The 17,966-nt window shown below is 36.5% G+C and overlaps 1 non-coding gene across 1 annotated transcript; it reads left to right on the forward strand.

Moving 5' to 3' along the window:
* Window positions 1-17,338: 17,338 nt before the first annotated feature.
* Window positions 17,339-17,439, forward strand: LOC112128953 (small nucleolar RNA U13). Its single transcript, XR_002911394.1, has one exon. It is a non-coding gene; the product is annotated as a small nucleolar RNA U13 (small nucleolar RNA).
* The last annotated feature ends 527 nt before the right edge of the window (window positions 17,440-17,966 follow it).

Raw genomic sequence — 17,966 nt, forward strand, 5'->3', positions numbered from 1 at the left:
AAAAGTATTTGAATTTTTGAAGGAAATTCAGTTTAGGTGAATAATGTCAAATACCCAATTCCTTTTGTAGGAACAGTATCATTGCAATTTGCTCATTATCCTGAATCCCAGGAAATAGTCTTATCTCCCATTTATAGAAGTCTTCTAAAACCTGAGTGTATTTATATAAAACCTTTCCCACCATCAATAAATTCATAACATAAAATGAGTAAAACTGCACATATAGTAAAATTTAGAGTAAAAAATAAAGTATCAATGTATTCAGCTGTAGGTTTTAAGGTAGCTTTAATAGCTAATATTAATATTATGATGAAAGAAACTTTTCCTATATATTCCCACATCTTGTGTTTAAGATACCACAATGAAAGGTCTTAGCTTGGGAACTGGGATGGGGAATCGCTAATGATATAAAAATATTTCTTGTTGTATCTCTGCACTTTTCCCAAAAGATAAACACATTAAACACCTTGGCAAAGTATTCAGTGTATTTGTTAAAACGAATTCTCCATCTTTTCAATGACTACAAAGTAAATTTATATTAATAACTTTAAAATAATAATTTACCATTTGATGGATAGAAGGGGACTTTGATCGTTTTGCTTCTTCAAGACATTACATGATTTGTCCAAAGTCATAAGTTTTAGAGACTGAAGTAAGATTTGGATTCAAGTGTTCGGTGTGCTAATTCACGTCACCTTGAAACCACTGAGGTAGAAAGTCTGCTCTTTTAAAAATAATAAATAACACGAAATTCCCACATCATTTCTATAAATTCTTATAGTGGAACAAATGAGCTGTGTCTTCTGAATTATTAGTTGGTCTTAGAACTTAAAGTTATTTAAGATTGTCTTCTGGCTTTAACAAGAAACAGAATCTCCACTTCTGGATGTATTACTAATCCTAAACTATTGTGTGAATTTTATATTTTAAGGTACATGATATTTGAGAGAACAGAGAGTTTATTTCGTGGTTCCCATTCTTATCTTCCCACTCAATACCTGAAACTAAGTTTTGTTTTATTATTTAATTTTATTTTGTCTTTGGAGAAGTTCAATATTATTTTTCACTGATAATAAATATTAACACAATTCAGTGCCACTTATTTTACTTTCTTAAATAAATCAAACCCTAAAAAAATAAATTTCAACAACGAAGTTACTTGCTAGAAGTGAGAATTCAGTATAGTCAGCCATTCTTTGGAGAGTGATCTGGAAGAAGAAAAAGGATTGGCATTATGAATCAGAGTTAAAAGCATTAGTGATGAAAAATGTCCCATTTCCCCCCTCATACTGATGGCATAAATGTGTTTGTGATTGTGGTGACAGTCATTTCTCATGAGGCTAATAGCTGCAATGTGTGTCCAGAATGATTCACTGCCATTCCTACTCATGTGCCAAATTACTCCTTTTAAGTGTCAGTCTTAGATATTTCATTCCTCTAAATGTATAAATTTAGTCAATTCTGTTTGGTACAAAATTAGGGGAAGTAAATATTACCCTCCAGTAAACTATAATCTTGTAAGCCTGCAGGAATAACAGCCCTCTTCTTCATATTTTTAAATAAAATGCTCATCCACCCCCTTCATGACACCCAGAGGAGTTTGAAAATGTGACAAGTCATGGAATCAGCTGTTAAAGGGAAACCTGCTTCTGGCTGATGGATTGAGCCAATTTCCATTCCTACTCAAGAACGATATGGTCACAAATGCCAGCGCATAAATTAGCCCCGAGTGTAGGAGGAAACACTCCCCTGCAAGCTGAAAGAGTATCACCCCAAAATATCTCTGATAGCTTATAAATAAAGAAGTCTGTTTCTCTGATCCAGTACAGGCAATAAAGTGCAGCAGAAAGGATGGGTACTTCAGAGGCTCAGAGTCTAAACTCGAGTTAAGACCCAGATCTGCTGTTTTTTATTTGTGTGATCCACCACAAGTCAAATAACTTCCCTGAACTTCTGTTTTCCTCATCTCAAGTCTTTAAACATATATGAAGTTATTTACCTTACAGCATAGTTGTAAAGAATAAATAATACAATGTTTGTAAATGTTGATTGTTGTCTAATACTAGTTTTTCCTCCTTTTGTGTGCCATATTGAGAATGTTCCTTCCAGTAGCCAGAGTCTAGAATGGCAAGGATCCGTATAGGGAAGTTTAAGAATTATTTCCAAAATAATGCTCTTACAACTACTATTTACCAAGTGTTTATTTTATGCTGTGGGATAAGCAAAATTTCCAACATATACTTATTCCTCACAAAAACCTATGATCTAACATTCTCATTTTACAATAAAGAAGGTGCAGGTCAGAAAGGATAGAGTCTTTGACTTATTGTCAATGAAGACATAATTTAAAGCCTGATTCTACAGGTATTTACTGAGCTTGGGATGTGCCAGGCAATATGCTCAGGGCTGGGATACACTCGGGAAAATAAAATACTGAAAATGTCAGAGCCGTACATTCTTGTGGGGAAGACAGACCTCAAACAAGTCAACATATACACAGCAACTGAAAGAAAGAGTTAGCCAGGGATAAAAATAATAATAATAATAATAGAATAAAGACCTTTGGTAGGTTAAAGGTCAGAAAGGCCCAGGCCTGTCACAAAGATACCTGAGGCAAGAGGAAAAGAAAATATTTCATATCAGAAGGTTCCCTTTTGCCTTTAATTGGACCAGATTCATTGGAGAATGCCAGAAATCTCTAGGCCCCAACATTTTAGGTATAGACAAAAATGTCTTTTCTATGTTATGCAAAAGATATGGGCATCACAGGGACACACAGTCATGCGGACCTGATTCACTGCTCCTTTGCTGCTACTAAATCTCAAACACTTAGCCTGCAATCAATGGTGCTCATTCTCCAAAGAGCATGGATTATAACTATTTCCATGCAAAGCGCTTTTCACACAATATATGGGAATTTTTCAGTCGGCTGTACACATTCTAATCTTGGTAGCTGCCCTTTGTTCTTGGGCCTTTTCATTTGTCTTTTGTCTAGGTTACTGATCTTTTTTTAAAGCATTTTTCTTTTTCTTTTTCTTTTTTTCTTTTGTGCAGACATGCTCATCAGCCAGCAGATGCTCCCCTCTTGCACAAAACTGAGCAGAGGTGTCCTGTAGCTTGAGTTATCATCAGTTCCCAGCTAAGCCAGCTGGGGAGGATGGCAAATGCACTCATTGACACTCGAGGTTTTAAAGAGCAAAGTGCTACCAGAAGAGTCTTTCAAATTCTCAGATATATTTTGACTCATATGGCACTCTATTGCTGAGAAATATTTAGAATGAATCTTCTTAGTTTATTAGAGGGTCACTGGAGAAACACAGGATCCTCAGGCAGGAGGTTAACAGATGAAATATAAATGAAACACTGCATGATCAGTCAGAAGAAAAACTCCAGGTGCACATACAGTCAACTGGTTCAAGAGCTCAGTTGCAGAAGGCAGAGAGATCTGATCCAGGAACCTGGCTTTTCCAGAGTTGAGCTGTGTGTAAATTTGGGCAAGTTACTTCATAGTGTTACAAGAATGAAAGCAGATAATGCCAAAAATATTTAATTGCCTTTTGAGTCAAACTCAATTTATCAAGACATAATGTGTATAGCATTTGTATCAGCTGGTAACATAATCTTTCATTCTATATTCCATATCCTCCCACTGCATTATTGCTCCAATGTGACCAGCAATAAGAGTTCTGAAATGCATCACGTGAAATTGTTAACATAGTGACAGATCAATACTAATTGCTCAAAAATTTTAGTTTTCTGACATTGTCTTAAAAATTATTTATGACAACTGCTATTAAAGTACCAAGTGACAAGAAAAATGCCGGCTTGAGATCATCATGCAGTGTGTGAATAATCTATATGGAAAAATTTTTGAGTATGTATTTAATTTTCTAAATAAAGTACCAGATACCATTCATAAAAAGGTTTGTTTACTTACTAGTGCTGTCAACCCTCATCTGACCTCTTAATCTCCCATCCAAACTAGATTTGTCTTCAGCACTATTAAGTTATTTTCGATTTTTAAATAAAGTACAGAGATGTAAGCCCTGCATTCTGGCAATATGCTTCTTGCTAATTCTGAAGAAGTTGAGAGCATGGTTTGGAGTCTCATCTCACTCTGCCACTTTTCAGCAGTGTGAGAAATTGGCCACTCAGTTCCTCAGTTTCTGAATATTTATTTTAGAAATAACAATCCCTGTGTACCCCTGAGATTTGGTATAAAGATGCAAAATGACAATGGATCTGAAATTTTCATAATTCAAAATTAGTTAGTTCTCTTACCAAAAATAAATAATGATTTACCTTACTCTCAGGAATGAAAACACATAAAATATCTACAAATATGGTAATCCCATTAGCAAATAACTGCATATAACAGGCAATCAAAATATTGTTTTGTAAATGTTTTCTTTTGCTTGGTGATAAGTTTTTTTAAAAATTGGAGGTTTGATTTCTCCCAGTGCTATTCTGGAATCTATAAATTTTAATGCTGTTACATGGGCTAAAAGCACCATGTGAGACTGGTGAGAGGTATGTTTTAAAGAGAAGATGCCTGCAGCCCTGCAAAGAGACTAAAATAAAGAAACAAAATAGGTGTTCCTTCTTTAAGTGTGTGTGTGTTTGTGTGTGTGTGTGTGTGTGTGTGTGTATAATTTTACCCTAAGAAATTATAATAAAGGCTGGCTTTTTGGCAAGTAGCAAATACCTTTTATAGAGGTAGTATTTTGAGATGATATCCATTTATGTATTAGTATGAGTGAATTTCAGATCCTTTTATGATAGCAGGTTCAGTTATGCATAATTTGAGAAAAGAGAAGACATAAAAGACTACAGACTTTAAAACATGAGAGCAAACCTTTTAACTTTGGCTAATGGCAGGGATATGCCCAGTAACAGAAAACATAAGTTCAAATCAATGGAAAAACACTAGTTAAAAGATAGTTAAGGCTAGCCAGCAGTAACAGAGGCTTTGAAGGCATAAATTATATAGTTTGGTACTACATACTTTGCCTACGTAGGTCTTAAAACTAATGTTTGAAAAGAAAATAGCATCATGAAATATAGCTTCTCCTAAAGGCATATTATTAAAAACAATTCCAACTTGAAAATAATATTAATTTTAATCAAACTGAGTTATATTTTAAATCAGTAAGTAAAAGTGACAAACATATATCATATGCATACTCACTCCCACACATACACTGTGATCTGAGGTGGAAAAACAATATGGGCGAAAAGCTAAAAGGGAGAGTATGTAAACCCATGTGATTTGTTTCCCCCTGAGTAAAATATAAATAAATCTCTATTCAAAAATCATTCAGGCTTCTGAAGGTCCCATCTCCAGTGTCTGTGGAGCAGTGATGGGCTGGGTGACTACAGCACTTCTAGCATCCCATGAATAATTATCTGTGTCTGGAGTGCTTGCCAGCATGACGCGTCTTCATTTCATTAAGGGAAAGAAGGACAGGCTGGAATTGGCAATGGCAGAATTCATTTATCAAATTTTAATGGAGAAGCCACTCAGGAAGGGCGGGCTTAATGAGATATTTCTGAAGAAATTAGCCAGTTTCTATTAAAGGGCCATCTCCTCTCTGTCGCTGGTAGTGATGGATAGCAGGGGCTCTGGCACAGGGAAACTTCCTACCCTCCCCTTTGCTTTGCTTTTCTGAGATGCGTGATCATTTTGGGATGATCCAACTCACAAATGCTTGAATGAATCACTATTGTAAAGTAAAACCAAATTTTAACATAGAGAAAAGGGACTGATTTTATTTTCTGGATTTAATTCATGGAGAAAGACATACCAGCGTACCTAGGCTGGCCTAACACTAATATCACTAAAACTGCTCATGCTCCAGTTCTGCAAGCTAAAGAGGAAGTTATCTCTCATTTTTGCTATTTTTCTTGTTGTTGTAATCATACTTTTTGTTTGGAGTAAATGCAGCCAATTTATTGCAGAATCCCCTTTTCAAAAATTTCTAAAGGTGCCAAAAATGTTTAATTGCCTTTTGATTCAAACTCAATTTATCAAGACATAATGTGTATAGCATTCATATCAGCTGGTATCATAATCTTTCATTCTATATTCCATTCCCTCCCACCGCATTATTGCTCCAGTGTGACCAGCAATAAGAAGTTCTGAAATGCATCACATAAATGTAAATAAATAATTGATTATGTGGCTAAAAAATCACTATTGTTCTCCTATTGGAAAATGAGATTTATGCTGGTGTTAAAAGAAAAAATCTGACTATTTAAATTTAGCAGAGTTTATTTGAGCAAAGAATGATTCACAAATTAGGCAGCACTCAGAAACAGGAGAGTATCAGTGAGCTCCCTGCCACAATGCAGGCAGGAAGTATTTATAGACAGAAAATGGAAGTCAACTGCAAAAATACAGTAGTGTCCCCTTGTCGGCAGTTTTGCTTTCCAGAGTTTCATGTATCCACAGTCAATCAACTTTTGAAAATATTAAATAGACTACTACAAAAATAAATAACTCATAATTTTTAAATTGCCCATTATTCTGAGTAGTGTGACAAACTCCTGTGCTATACTGCTCCATCTCACCTGAACGTGAATCATCCCTCTGTCCAGTATATCCACGCTGTCTGCACTACTTGCCGGCTAGTCACTATTAGCCCTTTCGGTGTCAGATCTACTGTTGCGATATTGCAATGCTTGGGTTCAAGTCATCCTTATTTTACTTATATTGGCCCAAAGTGCAATAGTGGGGCAATTCAGATATGCCAAAGAAGTGGTAAAGTGCCTACTTTAAATGAAAAGATGAAAGTTCTTGACTTAATAAGGAAGGAAAAAAATTATATGCTGAGGTTACGAAGATCGACAATAAGAATGGATTTTCCATCCATGAAATTGTGAAGAAGGAAAAAGAAACCTGTGTTAGTTTTGCTGTCACACCTCAAAGTATAAAAGTTACAACCATGGTATGTTAAAAGTGCTTAGGTGAGATGGAAAAGGCATTAAATTTGTGAGCAGAAGACATGAACAGAAACATGTTCCAAATGAGGGTTCAGTAGTATGCAAAGTTTCAGGCATCTACTGGGAATCTTAGATTGTATCCTTTGAGGCTAATGGGGGTGGCCACTCTAGCTTGATTGGTTACAGCTCAGCATTTCCTTTCTTGAAGCATGGTCTGATCAGTTGGCAGCAAGTGATTGGCTGAAACTTGGCTACTTGTGATTGGCTGAGCTATCTGCTATACTGTTTGTTGTACTTCTAGGTTAGGTTTTCAATTTGTTTACATATTAATTTACGTTGCAATTCCTTAGGTAGGAACACAAAGTAAGGAGACAGCCTCAGGCCAATGACTTCCTGCTTATTGAATTTAACACTGGGATTCTTAGTAAATTATTTACATAAAATTGGTGATAAGGAGCAAAAAGTTAAGCATGCGCATTATTTTCACAAAGAGACTTAGAAAGTACAATTGATTGTGCTCTTTACTAAAAAGCAAGAGGACATATACTTTGTGATTTATTTATATAATAAATATTTATTTATTGAGCCTTTAGTCTAAACCAGACGCTGTACTAGACAATGAAAAGATATTAGTGAATAAACACAGATTTTTTTTTCCTAAATGAACTTACACTTTTATGAAGGATACACACAACAAATACTTGAACAAATAAATAAATACACACTGTGTAATGTTGGCTAATGAACTCTCCGAACTTCACTGGGTTGTTGTTTATTTAACAGATAAAAATTAAACATTTATACTTGTACAAAATATTGTTAGTATGGTCAATATTGAATCAAAGTTGTTGGCATGAGGAAATTTTCCTGTACAGGAACATAAGAAGAAAATATAGGAAGTAAATAAAATTCTGTGACTATATCAAAGCCCAAAGGAGGCCAACATAGGACTGTGAATATTTTCAATGGCAAAGAAAGACAGACAGAGACAGAGAGAAAGAGACAGAGATAGACAGGGAGAGAGAGAGAGAGAAAGAGATTTACAATTGAGGGGAAAAAAGATAAATAAGATTCTGGGGCAAGAAATTGAAAAGGCAGACAAAATGGCAAGGGAGAGCAGTGATCTTGGCAGAAATATGTTGGGTTGATTCAAACAAATGTGAGTAAGTAGCTAGGAAACAGAAGGTTACAATAAGCAAGGCTGGAAATGTGTTGGGTAGGAACTAAATATTTGGTTTTCTGCCATATCAGGTCTTCATCTATTGCCCAAAGTTTGCACATTCTAATAATCTTTACACCTTGACATCTTTTTCTTACAAAAATATGTATTTTTTTGTTTTTTAGTTACCATAGAGTTTGCAAGGACTGTCTAGTTTGGTAGTTATTAGCCACATGTGACTTGTAAAAACTTTTACATGCAAATGCAAAGAATTTCTTAGTCACACTAATCATATTTCAAGTGCTCAATGGGCTCACATGACTAGAAGCTGCTTAGTGGACAGTGCAGAAATTATAGACAATGTCTATCACTGCAGAAAGTTTTTTTTTTTTTTTTTTTTTGGACAATTCTGCTCTAGAAAGACTGCGGGGTGTTTTAATTGTGCTTTTCACAGAGTGGAGGTTTAGCAGATCTGTGGAATGAGTGTTGAACAAATGTAATGAATACTGCTCAAATGATGCCTTCTTAGAGCTCAGACTGGAGCATATCCTATGTAACAAGCTCTTATTGCCTGCTATGTTTCTCCTTCAGATCATTCATGACAGTGTGATTAGTCATTATTTCTGTTGTTATTATTTAATATTTGCCTCCCACAAGTAATCGCATAGACTGTGACAGCAAGAGACCATTTCTTTCTTCTTGGTACCATTTCCTATCTCTTAACGTTTTGAACTGCAAGAGCATGTTGTTTTAATGAAAGAATTAAAAAATGCTATAGGAAGGAATGGCATATTCTTATGAAGTTGGATATCACTCCACACAATTTTGACCACAGACAATTCTGTGCCGTAGAAATACTTAAGCCGAGCAAGGAACTAGCAGGACACACAAGTGGGTAGGTTACCCCTCTCCTGTTGCTCTAACCCCATCTGTATTAGCCACTCTAAGGCCTCACTGATGTGTGGAGCGCCTCAGTGGGAGAAATAAGTCTGGCTTAACATATTTTAGTGGCCTTAACTACATTGAAGTCCAGCTAGCCACTGAGTAGAAGCAGAATACCTGCTTTATAAATGTTAGTTTTGGGGAGTCAAGTCTGAGGCAAAACAGCATGTTCCCTGACCCATGGAGTTTCTATGGTGCTAGGGGCATGCGGTCTTGCAAAATGACTAATTGTTCAGGAATATATTGTGCCCCAACCCAGTATTATGCCAAACAGAAATGTTCTCAGCCACACATGCCAGTGTTCTTTGGGTTATGAGATACTCCCTTTTGTCTGGCCACAGGGAGGAAGGTACGAAGGCCCTGGCTGGAGAAAGTCAGCATAGCTGGGTTGTCAAGCACTGCTTTGAACAAGGAGGCAATGTTCTCATCAGTCCACGTTGGAGAGAAGGAGCAGATTAAGTGAAAGAGCTAGGTTTGAGTCTCTGACATTATTCCCATCAAAAAATAGGAAAGTGTGGTCCCCAAGGTGGGCAGCAGAAGCATCACCTGAGAATTTGTCACAAATGCAAATTCTCATGACCCTGGGGGTGGAGTCCAGAAATGTGTGTTTGAGCAAGTCACCCATGGGATTCTGAGGGGCGCTAAAGTTTGAGGATCACTGGGCTAGAGGAAAGGGAAGTGATGTTATATCTCTGCCTTCACTGGATCTTGGAATCAGAGCCCAGTAATGGAGGCTGGGTCCTGCTCCTGCTTCTGCCATGCAATAAGAGGATCATTTTTAAGTATATCCTTGAATAGAAACCATTTCCTAGCATTACATTTAGAATCATCAGCTACCCAAGGCCTTCTAAGACTGATCTCAGAGAGGAAGAACTTCAGATGATGAGATTTTCTGGTATTGAGGCACAACCTTGCCAGGGCTCCAGCTGGTGCCAGGAACCTTGGATCAGGATTTATTCCAGCATCAGACACATTGAGAATTGAGAAGCACCACCCACCCTGACTCCACAATGATCCTCTCCTTTCTTTTTTCTTTTCCTTTTTTAAATTTTTTAATTTTTTTTGAGACGGAATCTTGCTCTGTCACACAGGCTGCAGTGCAGTGGCACCATCTCACTCACCTCTGCCTCCTGAGTTCAAGCAACTGTCCTGTCTCAGCCTCCTGAGTAGCTGGGATTACAGGTGCCTGCCACCACCCCCAGCTAATTTTTGTATTTTTAATAGAGACATATGGGCTTTCACCATATTGGTGAGGCTGGTCTCGAACTACTGACCTCAGGTGATCCACCCACCTTGGCCTCCCAAAGTGCTGGGATTACAGGCATGAGTCACTATGCCTGGCCAATCCTCTCCTTTCTAACATAGCACAGCTTCTGTTTTTTAAGTCCATAAACCGACATATCTTGTAATTTACCACTTTCTGTCTGAAAAGCTCCTCTTTAGCAGCTTTTAGGGATTTCAAGATAGTATTTTGTCTCTGTCAATACTATATTGTTAAGTAGTTGGTCCTCCTATAGAAAAATAAAAAAAAAAATTCAAAGCAAAATTAAGTATTAACTTACTCTGTGATGTGGGAAAACTTTCTAGTAGGAAAAACAAAAAGAATTCAAATGTATGAACTTAAAAAAATATTTTTCTCTATCTTATTTTGGTGTATTTGAAGATCTGGCTGTCATTCCTCATGAATATATTCAGGAAATAAAATTATAGGTCTTGCCGTCTTCACATATCTCAGTCAGGAAGTTAATCCCATCCAACCTAAAGTCCTGATCCTAACAGTTTTCCTGTTTATCCTCAGAGTCGATACTTACCGGAGAAAGGAAACAGCTGGTCAGCATCTTATATGCCATTGGCTTTGGCATTCTGACTTACTTTTGGCAACAGAGTTGTTTCATTATTAACTGCGTAGAAGGTTTTAGAAATGGATGCTATAGAAAATGACACCAAATTTCAATCAAATAAAATTTCCAGGGGAATTTTGATCAGTTTGCTGCTGGCAAGATGATTATAATCTTTTGAGAATGAAATTCACATGGAAAGGTGATCATGACCACATTCTCACAGTGAGCTCCATCTGGACGTAAGCAGCTCCCTTTGAGAAAAACAGGTCTGATAACCCCTACCGAGAGGACCTTCCACATCAAGGCAAATTTCACGTGAGCCAACATAAACTATGATATCAAAAAACGCCAACTTCCAAAAGGTGGTAACCTCTTACTATAATGCAAAGAACAGAACGCAACATTTCAGCTTCACTTTTGATATGCCTATGATATCATTACTGTTCATAGGTCTGGTCCAATAAATTGTTCGTTGTTTTTTTGTTTTTTTTCTTTTTGAAATTACTGTAAGCTATAGGAATTGTTTTTGTTTCAAAACGTTTTAAAACAGGATCCTTGTAACGGGCGCTCTTAAATCATCAGAATTTTCTTCCTTGTTATTCTATAACTGTTCAAAGAAAATTAACATTCAAGTGATGACCCCGGAGTTTATGGGATTTTTTAGTATCAAAGAACGATTAAATTACCTTCACAGAACTGTGTTTGTAAAGGGAGAAAGAAGGGATTAGCAAAGTTTTCAGAGATTTTGCAAAAGAGGCAGAAATAAAAATAGGTAACATGAGATAGGACGATCATCAACGGTGGCTAAAAGCTAGGTAGAATATCATGGAATAGGATGGTCACATCGTGTCAAAATGTAACTTGGTAGGTTACTTGAAATTGCAAAAAAAAAAAAAAAATATGTCTTTTTTATAATGCAATACCTGGCAGTGACCACTTTAACAATGTCACCAAAATTAGTTTCAATGATAATGAAACAAACTGACAGGTCACATTCTCCAACATTATGTGACTTGAAAGTCACAGCATCTCCTGTAAATTATTTTTGCCAAGTATGTGTAGTCCAGATTTCTTCAAGCCTGAGGCTGAATCTCTATCATTTAAGAAATATAAAACATAGAGAAACAAGTTAAATAACACAGGTAAGTAATAGGCAAATCCAGAATGTAGGCACACGGTAAGGCAACTGGCCTGGTTTTCCCAAATAAACAATAATACGTATACTATGGTGCGCTGCAGAATGACCCACCAAGATGTCCATATCCTAATCCTTGGAACCAGTGAATGTCACATTTTGTGGCAAAAAAGACTTTAAATATGTGTTTAGGCTTTTTGCTTTGTTTTGTTTTGTTTTTGAGACAGAGTCTCGCTTTGTCGCACAGGGTGAAGTGTATTGGCACGATCTCGACTTGCTGCAACCTCCACCTCCCAGGTTCAAGTGATTCTCCTGCCTCATCCTCCCCAGTAGCTGGGATTACAGATGCATGCCACCACACCCGGCTAATTTTTGTATTTTGGGTAGAGACGGGGTTTCACCATGTTGACCAGGCTGGTCTCGAACTCCTGACCTCAGGTGATCTGCCTGCCTCGGCCTCCCAAAGTGCTGGGATTACAGGCGTGAGCCACCATGCCCAGCTTAGGGTTCTTAAGAAAAGATTATCCTGGTGTTTACATAGTAAGCCGTCGATGTAATCCCAAGTGTCCTTATAAGAGGGATACAGAGGGAAACTTGGCTATAGCAGGATAAAAGGTGATGTGCCTACAGAAGCAGAGCTTAGAGGAATGTGCCCAGGGGCCAAGGAATGCTGGAAGCACCTACACGTGGAAAAGGAAAGGACCAGACTCTCATGGACTCACTGAAGGACCCAGCTCTGATGACACTTTGAGTTTAGCCCCTTGAGACTACTTTTGGACCTCTAATTTTCAGAACTGTAAGAGAATATATTTGTATTGTTTTGAGCCACTGCGTTTGTGTTAATTTGTTACAGTGGCTATAAGAAATGAAAGCACACAGAAAAGGAGAAGATAATAAGATGAACAAGTAGGAAGAAGCAGCACTCTTCTGGTCTCAGAGATTAAAAAGATATAGCAACTAAAAGCAGGGCCTGAATTCTGACTCGGGATCCAAATTATTAAAAGCAGTTATAAAATCCAGTTACTGAAATCATTGAGAATTTGAGTGTGGACTAGATATTAGATGACAATAGAAAACCATTATTATTATTTTCTATCTTAAAAAATGCATTCTGAAGTAGATTTCTGTACCTTACTTTTTTTTTTTTTTTTTTTTTTTGAGATGGAGTCTCACTTTATTGCCCCAGCTGGCGTGCAGCAGCACCATCTCAGCTCACTACAACCTCTGCCTCCCAGGTTCAAGCGATTCTCCTGCCTCAGCCTCCCGAGTAGCTGGGATACAGGTGCCCACCAGCATGCCCACCTACTTTTGTATTTTTAGTAGAGGTAGGGTTTTACCATGTTGGTGATGCTGGTCTCAAACTCTTGATCTCAAGTGATCTGCCCACCTGAGCCTCCCAAAATGCTGGGATTACAGGTGTGAGCCACCGTGCCCAGCTGTACCTTACTTTCAAATTAAGAAAAAAATTAAAAAGCAATGCACATATATAGAAAGAATGATAAAGTCAATATGACAGAAATAATTGTTTAAAGTAGGTGACGTATGTAGATTCATCACACAAATCTTTTAGTGTATGTTTAAAGTATTCTTAATAAACAAGAATTATTATTATAGAAATTATTCCATAACAACAATGTATTCTGTAAAGTATTTAAAAGTTAGTCAGTTAAAAAACATTCATTAACCAGAATATCATTTTACTAGTTAGTGTAGGCTAAGTGCCATAACTCAAAACCCCAACATTCCAATTGCTGAGCAAAATAAAATTTCATATCTCAATCATGGAACATTCCATGGAACAGGCCTTCTTATCTGAAAGGTCCCCTGGGCAGCTTATCTGCAAGTGATGTCACAGGGCCCTGCCCATCAGCTGGTGGCAGAAGCAAAAGAGAGCAAGGATTACACAGGAAGTTTACCATGGGCCTAACCGGGAAGTGTGGCCTATCACTTCAATCTGTATTCCATTAGCTCTAATTTAGTCACATGGCTACATCTAATTGCACAGAAGTTCAGTATTGTTATCTCCCCATGCCTTTAGAATGAAGGCTCCTGTTAACATCTAGCAGTCACTGCCACAATCCTTATCTTTTTGTATGACTCTGTGGTGCCATGATTTCCTCCAAGGAAATCTGTTAGAGAAATCTAAGTTGTCTACAGCATTTGGTTGACCACAAACTAAAGTAAAACTATTAAAAAGAAGTCATTATAATAATCCCACTGGAAAATCTTGTTAATAAGTTTTATCTCTTATTTCCTTAGAATGTAAGTTATTGAATTAAGCTGACTTAATTATTGTATCATTTTATGTACATACACACACTCAACCTTGACAACATAAAGAAAATGCATTTTTAGATATTACCATTTTTTTTTCCTGAAATCATGTAAATGTAGTCACATTTGACTGGTAGCCTAGGGAACAACGGATAAGCTGTCCCTGCCCTGTACTTCTTTGTAGTTACACGGTCTCTCTGCTTCTGTTTTGCTACTTGCACTGTAACCTCAGGCACTCATTCCCTCACCATTCTATCAAATATTAGTTAAGAAGTTTAAGTTGAGTACTGTGGGAGGAACCCTGTAACAACCGGGATATTTTTATGTTCATCAAAAAAGTAAAAGTGAATATTGGCAATACAATTAAAGGAATAAACATCTAACTTTGTAAAGCCACAGAAATAGACTGATAAACTAAACAGAAAACTGTGACAAAATAGGAAAGTAGGTCCAAATTATTATGTCAAAAGGAAAGAAAATCTTGGTCTGCCCAATAATTATTGTTTTTAATAAAGGTAAAACATAAGATGGTAAACACTTAGCAAAATTATCTGACTTGTCTGAACCCCCAAAATATGTTTGAACACACACACACACACACACACACCCACACACACACACTCCACATTTTTAGCCACCCTGTGGTCCTGCTCTCAGAAATGTAGCATAATCCATTAAACAACAGTCGGGCTCAGGACTAAAATTCAAACTTCGGTCTGAGAATCACTAAGCTGTGCTAAAAATTTGCTATTGCTGGTTGTTTCAGGGTTTATAAGTTGGCATTTATTACATAAAACATCTCTTTAATAATGAGATTTTCTATTTTAATGAGGTTTATGGCAACAACTTTGCCTTCGACATTTTGGAAATTCTGGCCTTGCTATAGAACTTGACCTAAAAGGGTGACATGACCACATGAGGGTAATGAGCCATAGGTAGCAATTTTCACACTTGACTTCAGTCATTTTCATGTACATTGATGTCCATGAGGGATTGGCTTGGCTGAAATCCAGTCATTTTGCTCGATGAAACCTCTCTCCCCCAGTTTGTCTTTTTCTGCATCATTTGTGACCCTTGTAATATACCCTTTAGATTCAACTAATAGATGTGCCAAAAAAGTGGAGTCAACACAAACTATGTGCAGGGGCGTCCTGACTGTAGAAGAGAATTGAATAAATATGGTGAACCCTTATGTTTATCTTTGCATAGGCAGTCACATCCACAAGGGCTGCTGGTTCAATTTCCAGTCAAGAATAGTGAACAAGGGACTCCCCAAATTTCAGATATTCCGTCTATGAATAGTGATAAAGTCAGTCACAGTTGTTGTGATAAAGATAACTTTTATAGGTTTTACAATCAAGAATGGGCTGGGAATGGTGGCTGACACCTGTAATCCCCGCAATTTGGGAGGCTGAGGTGGGAGGATCGTTTCAGCTCAGGAGTTCGAGACCAACCTGGGCAAGATGACAATATCCTGTCTCTATGAAACATACAAAAATTATCTGGATGTGGTGGTGTGTGCCTGTAGTTCCATCTACTTGGGAAGCTGAGTCTGGAGGATTGTTTGAGCCTGGGTGGTCAATGCTACAGTGAGCCAGGACTGTGCCACTGCACTCCAACTTGGGAGACAGAGCAAGACCCTGTCTCAAAAAAAACAACAACAAAAAATCAAGAATGAAAATATTATTAAGCAACAAACAAATATATAACAAAAAATATCTGAACGCCTTTAAAAAATTTAACTTGCACATATTTGTCAATATGTCATTATATAAAAGCTTTTGACAAATTTATTTCTTCTGCAGATTTTCTTTTTTCATCTAGATATTTTAAAGTCATAGGAACTTATCCTGTAAGAGTCTTAAAACCAATTCTTTCTTCTTTTTGCTCTTGGCATGTGGTCAGAAAAATGTCAGTCAGGATATGATGTGAGTAAAAAGACTAACTTTAGACATAATGGAAATTATCGTAAGTACAAAGTTGATTGATGAAAAAGAACAAAGTTATTATCAACTTTCTCTAAAGATAGTGTATAAATAGTAAAATGTGAAATGCAGAATCCTAAGAGACAACTACCAAGTGTCAAAGCAATTATTAATTAAAAGTGTACGTTATATATTTCTGTAAAATATATTTAGAGAACATCATCTACCATTTAGCATACTTTATTGATTGATAGCTAATGGTGAAACAAAGTATCATTTCTCTTTCATGCTCGATCTGAAATTTCAAGTTTAAAACAAGGTTATATTTTGTCTTATTTGTTTGTTTTCCAAATCGTTCACATTCGTGAGGAAGTAATCCCATGGAAAGGCAAAGAGAATCCACTGTCATTTGCTTTCAGGTTATATTTATTTCAGTTGGAAAAAAATGATGGATGCTCTGTTTTGTGAATGAGGAAGTTTGTTTTTCTCTGCAATTGATGTGAATCTTTTTCTTGGATTTATTTCTCAAGGGTTATATTTTTTCCAAAAGTTTTAAGGTTCTACATATTATACCCTGGACTAGCAATACATTATTCTAAGACCCTTCAAGGGAAAATTTCATTATTCTATAATCTTAGCTGTAGGGACCATGATTTAAATTTAACAAACAAAAATATTTATAAGATTAGGAAAAACATAGCAGTGATCACCTTACCAAAAATAATGCTTAATCTCAGAGACCATGACCTAAAAATAAATGCAAAGGAATCCTTGTTTTCAGCTTTTTGAAAAATATACAGGACATTTGTTTAGTGATTAGAAATTGTGATACCTCACACACTTCCTGATTTAAAATTATATTAGAAAGGTATAGTAATACGTCAAACAGTATGCTACTGGCATAAAAACAGACACATGGACCAGTGAAACAGTAGCCCAGAAATAAATTCAAATATATGTAGTCAAATAATTTTTGAGAAAAGTGTCAAGAGGACACAACAGGGAAAGGATAGTCTCCTCAATAAATGGTGCTGGAAAAACTGGATTTTCACAAGCAAAAGGATGAAATTAGATGCTTATCTTACACCATACACAAAAATCAATTCAAAATGGATAAAAGATCCTTTTGTGGTTCATAAGAATAGGGATTGGGATTTCACACTCATGTGTGAGATGTGCCTCCCTTAAACTTTAAGACGTTGGCACATTACCTATTTGATGTGGGGGAAAAAAAAGAATAAGAAACCTAAATGTTGAGACAGAAACTCTAAAACTCTTAGAAGAAAACATAGGAGAAAAGCTCCTGGACGTTGGCTTTGGCAATGATTTTTTGGATATCACAACTAAAGCCTAGGCCACAAAAAAAAAAAAAATAAATAAGTAGAATTACATTAAACTAAAACTTCTGCACAAGAAAGGAAAGAATTATCACCATGAAATGACAGGCTTTAAACTGAGAAAAAATATTTAAAAATCATATATGTGATAAGGAGTTAATATCCAAAGGGGTTAAAGAACTCACATAACTCAAGAGTAGAAAAATAAATAACTTGGTTGAAAAATGGGCCAAGGACCTATGTAGATATTTCTCTAAAGAAGACATAAATGTCACAAACAGGTATATATGTTGGTGCTCAACATATGAAAAAGTGCTCAACATCATCAATCTTTAGAAAATTGCAAATTAAAACCACTATGAGATACCATTTCACACCCATTAGGGTAGCTATTATCAAAAAATCAAAATA

The sequence above is a fragment of the Pongo abelii genome, chromosome 15, assembly GCF_028885655.2.
Source record: "Pongo abelii isolate AG06213 chromosome 15, NHGRI_mPonAbe1-v2.0_pri, whole genome shotgun sequence".
Lineage (NCBI taxonomy): Eukaryota > Metazoa > Chordata > Mammalia > Primates > Hominidae > Pongo > Pongo abelii.